Genomic DNA, 8,294 nt, shown 5'->3' with positions numbered 1-8,294 from the left:
TGCAACTGAATATTTAATTCAAATTATTAATCATTTAGAAGATTCAATCTTAGCTCCCATTAATATACATATATATTTTTTACTGTTTATGCCTTCAACCAAAAATCCTTGCTGTTCACAGCTCTCCTTGGGACCCTTCCTCATACACACACCATAAAAAATCAAAACAAAGACAAGAAGATATTTATTTAAATATCAATAATACTAATAATAATATTAATACCCCACTTTTCCAATTTATTTATTTATTTTAACAAAATTTAAAAATTTGTACATTTGCAGTAGATTTCATTAATGAAACAAATTTATGATTAAAAAATTGACAAATTTTAATGAATTATTCCAAATCATTAGCTGTTAAGGCCATGGTCCACATTGAATTGTGGAACCTCCTCTCAAGTCTTACATTGAAGATTAGAAAAATTCAGAGATGGGTGGATTAACAATTACAAACTTGATCATAAACTATACCCAATCATCAATCATTTCTCTTGACAAAACCAAATCGTTTTAGTTTTATATGATTCCAGAACAAGAAAGTAAACCCTTCTTTTTCTTTTGCTTTTGCTTGTTCATTTGTTTTCTTGGGGAGCAACTCATAAAGTTGTAACGTGCTTTGGAAGTCATTTAAGCCATTCAATTAGCTTTCTTTTACGTGACAAGAGATGGGGTTAGTGGGAAATCAAAAAATGAATGTTTAATTCAAGCATGGAGAGTCAATTTTGTTGATTCAAAATATCCTTGGGGCTGGACCCATCAGATTAGAGATCAGATATATTATCTTTTTGGGCCCCTTCTGTTTATCTCATCTCCTATGATTTGATTTCCATTTCTTCTTACTTGGATTAGTGACTAATTGGTTGGTTTAAGCTCATAAGTAAGTGATTAATTGGTTAACCAACTAATTAATGTACGGAATTTGAATAATGGGGTTAGAGTTTAGGGTTTTGGGGATGAAATTATGACGCAAAGGACCATTGATTCTATATCCCTTGACTTGTATGATGAACGGCCAATTGACTTAGCACATGTCGAGACCCAGCAGGCTGATATTACTGGGGAAAAAAAGCTTTTGACTTTTCTTCCTCTCCTCCTTTCTTGGGTATGACGGTAGACACAACACAACTTTATATTCATGTATCATCTCCAAAGACCAATTACAACTGGACGTGTGAAAAGCCCATGATCATACATGGTAGGTGTGAGGCCGTGGGAAGTGATCAAAACTGAGAAGAGACCAAGAAATCTCCACACGTATTGAGGTAGGCCCTCCCACACCAAATGGAATATTGGTCGTACTTCTCCACCGACACCAAAATACCCCACTTCCTTGCCTTTTTGTTACCACCATTTAAATGTTATCATCATTTTACATATACCCATATGCATAAATTCAAAATTTACTTTTAAAAAACCCCCAAAATGTGACCGCTCCTTTTTCCAATTGTTTGGTTCTCTCAATGCGTATGGGTCTGGTGTCATATGAGATAAGAGAACTGAACCTTCAGAGAAAGATTCCCTGGCAGACAAACTTATTTCACAGAGGGGGGGTTGTGTTCTGAGCTTTGTTTTGGGGGTATGCAGTTGGAGGGGAAAGGCAAATATTCCACAAAGGCTGTGAGCATAAGGACAATGAAAGCCATCAAGGAGCATCTTCAACCCCTGTTAGAAGTATTGTTCTAATAATTGTTACACATGAGTTAAAGAAATCATCAACAAACCCAAAAAAAGGGGGAATAAATCTCTGCCCTTGATATCAGTTTGTCTCTTTGTTGTATCATTATGAGGCATCCTTGACCTTTGCAATGTCCCGGCTCACATTTTCCATACTATTATTTTATGATCATATAAATTAAATCCCAACAAGATACTTGTAATCTCAATGTACGCACCCTCACCCTCATCATATGCTGGCACTTTAGTCAACCATTGTCTATATGAAAAAAAATTCACATGATTCAAACATATTTGGAGGTGGTGATTGGGACCAAAATTTTTGGGGAATGGGTGCACTAGAACTGCCACTATTGGATGAGGAATGGTGAGTTGATGTCGGCAGGTGTGGATTGGGGATGTGGGAGGTGATGGGGTTAAAACGGTGTTGACCGGAAGACCATTTGGTGTGTGGCCTACAGGGGGGTTTGTCAAGAATGACGTTAAGATTCGAGCAGAGGTGTGGTGGAGAAGGGTTGATGGTGGTCTAGGTTCATTGCTTAGGCAAATTTTGCCATGAGTCGTGATCTTCTCCGAATCAAATGAAGGTTTTATTATGTAATTTGTCCCCCCTCAAGTGGGAGTTCGGGGTTGATTAGATTTTGAGCATCCCAAAAAATGTAACCACGTTAGAGAGTCTCTGCCTCTATCCACTTGATGTTTATCCCCAGAGGGGAAGGAGGAAAATGAATGGAGAAGCTGATAATGAAGTGGGGTCGAGTGTATTTTGTGTCAATAGTCCAATCGGAACCCACCAAAGGGGCCTAGCCCTCAATCATTTTGCCCCTGTTAAGGTTCAAAAATAATGCCAAAAAGGGAAGTACTTCCTTGAGCAGGAAAAAAAACAACTGGGAGGCATAGTCCAAAGCCAAGGGATGCTAATTCGCCAATACAGCTATATATATTTATATATGTACACTTAAAAGACTCCATGATTTGTTAATTCCATGGTCTTTTCCCTTATACAGTACATGACCCAGTCATCCAGGGTACAGTATCTTCAAAAGGTGAGTCTGGGGCCTGGGGACAAATGCATGGGTGATCCAGGCTGTTGTGTAGGGAAACAGACCCCAGAGTGGCTTGGAGAAAGGGCATGAAACCATAATTAGAGGATGGGACTTGGGACTTGGGTCTTGGGAGTAGACTCTCCAGCCTCCAGTCTCCACACTTTCTAATTCCCAAGCTGATGAGATGTGGACCCAAAGGCTACACACCCAAAAGGCGAACCCATTCTAAGGATATGTCTCTGTCCTCAGGTCAAGTACACCCACAGCATATAACAGGCCCCCCGCGCGCGCGCGCACACACACGCCCCCTCTTCCAGCCCTCGAGGCCTCTCCACACACACACCCAACACATCTCAGCCATTCATTCCTCATACATGAGGTCAGTCCAGTCCACATCTACACACAGCTGAAGAAAGCTATAGAGTCTGGGCCTTAGGATCCCCCCCATGGGGATTGGGGACCCCCACCCCACCACTGTGATGAGTGGACCAAGACGTGATGCATCGTGTATTGGACCGTACAACAATTATTATCAGCACCATGCAAATCCATTGATTTCAATCATTCCTCACAAACCCACCTTCCCCAACTGGAATGCCTCTCTCCTAATTTTCCCAAAATTTCCACCTGTGGGCATATGTAATGTAAAACACATGAAAGTACAGTATAGTTGGAATGAGGAAAAACTAAAAGTGGTTGCAGATATTAATACATGATGATTAGCACAGTGATTGTCGGCACACCCCGTTTTAAACCCCGAAATGATGTCAGATATTACCATGTGATGTACATTCATTGGTGATTGATAGTCTACAAAGGTCTCTGTCTGCCATTATTAATCCTTATTATTCTTATTATTATAATATATCATCTCCGAACCCCCATCCCCCACCCCCCACCCCCTTTCCAACTGTAAACATTTGATTTTGATATCAAAATACTTTCTTCTTGTTTGGTTTTTCACTTCCCTCCTCCCCCTCCTCCTCCATTTCTCCATTTCTCTACTGTTGGCCAACAGAATAAAATTAACTCCTTTGAAAACATACATCCCTGTGAACATTGGGAAATTCTCATCCGACTCAAAAAGTTATCCATTGACCCACATCATCAATACTAAAGTATACAACCCAATTATTCCCTTTGTTTCTTGTTCTTACTATTTTCTTCCTTCTTCTTCTCTTTTTAAAGTGATCATCAAAATTAAAAATGAAGGTATGGGCTAGGGGGGTTGAACATAACGGGAAAAGGCCCCACTACCCACCCCCAAGATTTGTGTCGTAACGGTTTAATCATTGCCATTCTGGAGAAGAATCTAGGAAGGTAGCCAGAAGAACCACAGCCAAAGACCCCCTCCTCTTTTATTTTATTTTTTCCTCAATTTTGAATGGTGTTAATTTTTTTATACATTTTACAATGACCCTAAAAAGCATTTTTAATTTTCAAATATTTAAAAAATAAAACTTTTTTAATATTATAAAGATTAAAATTATTTTTTTAAATTATTACCATTGAAAAATGACTAAAATCTTCTCCCTTTAGCTTCTTTGCGAGGAAATTGTCAAGAGATGTCGTTAATATTTAAAAAAATATATATGTTTATTCGTACCATAAAAAAATAGTTTAATTAAATATAAATTTTTTTTTTTAATAAAATTAGTTAAATAGATAAAATTTGAATTTCTAAAAATTGATGATTAATATATACATTAATGATATCTATTTTGACGCGTAACAAAGAGAGCACGCTTCGACGATGAAGTACATGAAGAAAAAAAATGATGAATTTTATCCCACATCACGTAACCGTTGATAAAGATCGTGGGATCCGTGATCCGTCAACTACTGGAGGGTATGGATATATGATCCCATGTCACTATCTCTACCGTACGCCCACGTCCACCTCATGCCCCCCAAGTGCCGTCCCTATCTGATTGGCCCTATGGGCTTCTCTCCTCTACCCTCACCTCCACATTAACTATTAAATGGATGTACTCCCCTGCATTTTCTGGGGTTGCAATCAGTCGTTTTCTGATGTGGGGACCCCACCTAGGGCATGGTCAGATTCACATCCACTCGTTTCTAAACATGCCACGTGTCATACAGAGACCCTCCACAAAAATACAACTCTGGCGGTGCGCACGTGGAATTTAAAATGTCACCATGGCGTAATTATGAACAAATTCAATCAAGTGTATTACCATTAATATAAGGTCCAAAAATTATACCCACAAATAGACTTGTAGCATGTGCCAAATGTGTATTTTAATTAATTAATTAATTTCAAATTATGGTACTTAACGAAGGATTAGACCCATCAACTAAATGCATGTGAAGAATTTTGATGCTAAACCGTAGAGTGCATTAGGTGGGTTGAAGTTGAACCCTGGGCTCAAGTGGCTTAGGGCGTGGGTAATTAGAATAATTAGAAATTAATGAGAAGATTGGGGAATTAAACCCAATAATTTGGCCCAGCTAATCCAACCACTTGGTCAAGGTTGATATGATTGAATTTGAGAGCATTGGGGATGGAACATTTATGATTGGCATGGTTTTCAAATTTGGTGTATGATTACGACTAATCAAGAATTTGAATTTGAAAAAAATGGCTTCAATTTAGAAACTTTGGTCACTTCATATTTTGTGTCATTATTGCTTTTCCACTTGGAATATGATGCGTGGCAGTAGGCTAAAATTGTCAAAAATATTTCAACCCTTGGGATCAATCAGATTTGGGTCAACACACATTCACGAGTTGGAAAGCCTGGAATATGAAGTCTTCAAGAAACTTTTTATTTATTTATTTATTAATAAAGGACGAGAATTTCAAGAGAAATTTAAGATATGTTTGAAAACTTTTTAATTATTTTTAAAATAAGTGAAAATAATTAAAATGTCATTAGAAAACATCATATTTTTTAAAGGTTTTTGAAAACTATTTTCAATAAAAAATTTGTAGATATGTTTTCGAGTTTGAATAATAATTCTCCTCTTACTTTTTTTGTTGGATGATTATTCTTGAGTTAGAAAAAGCAAGTTGTAAGTCTAATAATCTTTTGATAGAAAATAAGAGTCTGTTTTGCGTGTGATTAAAAACCAATTTTCTATTTTAAAAAACATAAAACAGTTTTTTAAAATTCATAATATAATGAATTAAAGAACAACTTTTAGACAACAAGTAGCTTCATATTTTCAAAATTTGTTCAAAAAATATGTTGAAACTTTTGTACTATACATTGACGGTTAGAATATCTTTGCCGAGAGTAAATTAGAAAACTGTTTTTCATGTTTGAATTCTCAAACAAAATTTTATTCCCTAAAACAATTAATAACTGTTTTTTAAAACTGTTCTGGAAGCTTGTTTTTCCGTCAAACTGTTTTTGAAAGGGTTGTGGAACAGAGCATCAGGGGAATGTAGCAAGAAATCTGACAATCGGAAAATGACATTAAGGACATCCAAGAAGAATACGGAGAAGTTGACAAAGTAACAGTAGAGGTGGTGCCATCACAAAAATTATGAGCTGAGAGGCTTGGAGTAGATGCATTCTGCATAGTTGTCTGAGAGGACCTCGATGTATATGTATGTGTATGTGTATGTATGTTAGGCTGAGGCAAAGGCGTACTGATATTTGGAGGGTGCACGATTATTGATTCGATTCCATGCTTTTGAAGAATGTGTAGTGGGTTTGGGTGCTTTAATAGAAGTGTTTCCATGAAACAAGTGCAGGAGAAAAAAGCCCAAATGAGCAAATCAAAAGAGGAAGTGGCTACTGGGGAGATTGATGGGATATAAGTGAGTGAAATTCACAAGGATATAAAGATTTTGGAGATTCTAATCAACTGGTCGTTTGAAATCCGGAGGAGCATCAGTGGGAGTGTCAGGGGGCCTCATTACATTATCTTTTTAACCCATCTCTTTCCAAAAGGACGACAACTAATTGACATGAAAGATCAACCATCACCTTGGGATAATGGGATTAGAAATTGTGCTAAGTCCTCATTAAATTCGTTAATAATTTCACATATGCTATTGGCCAGCTTTTCATCCTCCCCAGTGTGCTTACAAATTGATGGTCACGGATGAAAATTGGACAGCCCATGTCCCACACCCTCTCTAGGAAGCACACCACGTTCCTCCTTCACTCTCTGGCCCTTAATGTATCCCACTTAATAGCCCCATTAGCATTAGCTGCAACATTACCACATGGTCTTGTCAATACATCCTCCCTTAAACCCTCCTTTTAAATCCCATTTTCAGCTTCATTCAATGCAAATAAATACACTAAACCCCCATGTTCACTGCATCTTAATCTACATCACACCCGTCAAGCTAGCTTTTTCATCTGGTCTTCAGAGTTGGCCACAATTCACACTGTTTTAACCAATGTAAAATGCAAAAGATGAGAAAAGCTTTGGGGAAACCGAAATTATAATGGCAATTGACTTTAATATGAAGGAACACAACATTACAAGAAAGATTAAAGACCTTTAACCCCATCAATTATCAAAAGTTCTGTCACGTTAAATCACTCTGTTTGTCCCCCCAAACTTGAATAATTACATCTCCCCTTTTGCTTGTAGTGGGAAATTATAGTCAACTTTCATCACACATTACATCATTGACCTTTATGTTGGGGGATAATTAGGCCCTTAATCAACCATTATTACATACCCTGTTTTCAATTGAGTTCTTGAAACTAGTCTCATGGACCAATGATTCTGCCCCTGCTTCGTGTCTAGATCCTATTGGAGCATACTTGAAACTCTTTGATTAAAGGTGTTGGACTGACTACCTTAAGACACCTTCCATACTTCCATACTTCCATCCATTCTCAACACTGCTTAATTGCAGTATCAGTATTTTGGTTGCAGTACGCTTCCTTGAGGCCAAAATTGTAGGGAGATTTTGCAGAAAAACACTAGTCATGTTAGTATGTATTTCTCTCTGCCATTTACCAGCTAGCACATGTCTCTCTGGGTGATTCTTCTGAACCCTCTTCCTTGCTTCCTGAAATTTTCATAATTTTTTTAGAGACCGTTGTCCATTTCTCCCATCATGAATGTTTCAGCACTCATTTCCCTCAAATTTCAGAAGGATATTCATTACCCAGAGCTGACAAATTGGGAGGGTGAGAATTTTACCATTTAGCCAGGAATCTGTCATACTATATAAAACTAGTCATATGAGCAACCGTCACATGCAAGCCACCCATATTAATAATCTTTATCCATACAATATGACCGTCATTTCTCCCTCTCTAATCCAATAATCAACATCACCTGGCTTTAGTTAGTATAGTATAAGGTTCCAGTATAAATCAGAGAGCAAAAAGAGTTTTTTTCGTGCCTAGTAATAGCATATCTCTATCATGTTACACTGTCTGCAGTGGTGAGCTCTTTTATTAATGTCCAATCCCCAATCACATCACCTGAAATGGTAAGGATATTTTTCTGGAAGAACAGGGACAGCTGGGTGTAGAAAAAAAAAGAAGGAAAATGTTGTAATCAGTCAGTGACATCAGGCCTGCCTCCATGCCCCAATATGAAGTGGCTTGATCTGGTGAGGTGACTGGATAT

Source organism: Vitis riparia, chromosome 7 (assembly GCF_004353265.1).
Source record: "Vitis riparia cultivar Riparia Gloire de Montpellier isolate 1030 chromosome 7, EGFV_Vit.rip_1.0, whole genome shotgun sequence".
In the NCBI taxonomy this organism is placed as follows: Eukaryota; Viridiplantae; Streptophyta; class Magnoliopsida; order Vitales; family Vitaceae; genus Vitis; species Vitis riparia.
The sequence above is the reverse complement of the archived record's forward strand: the minus strand, read 5'-3'. Positions refer to the sequence as shown.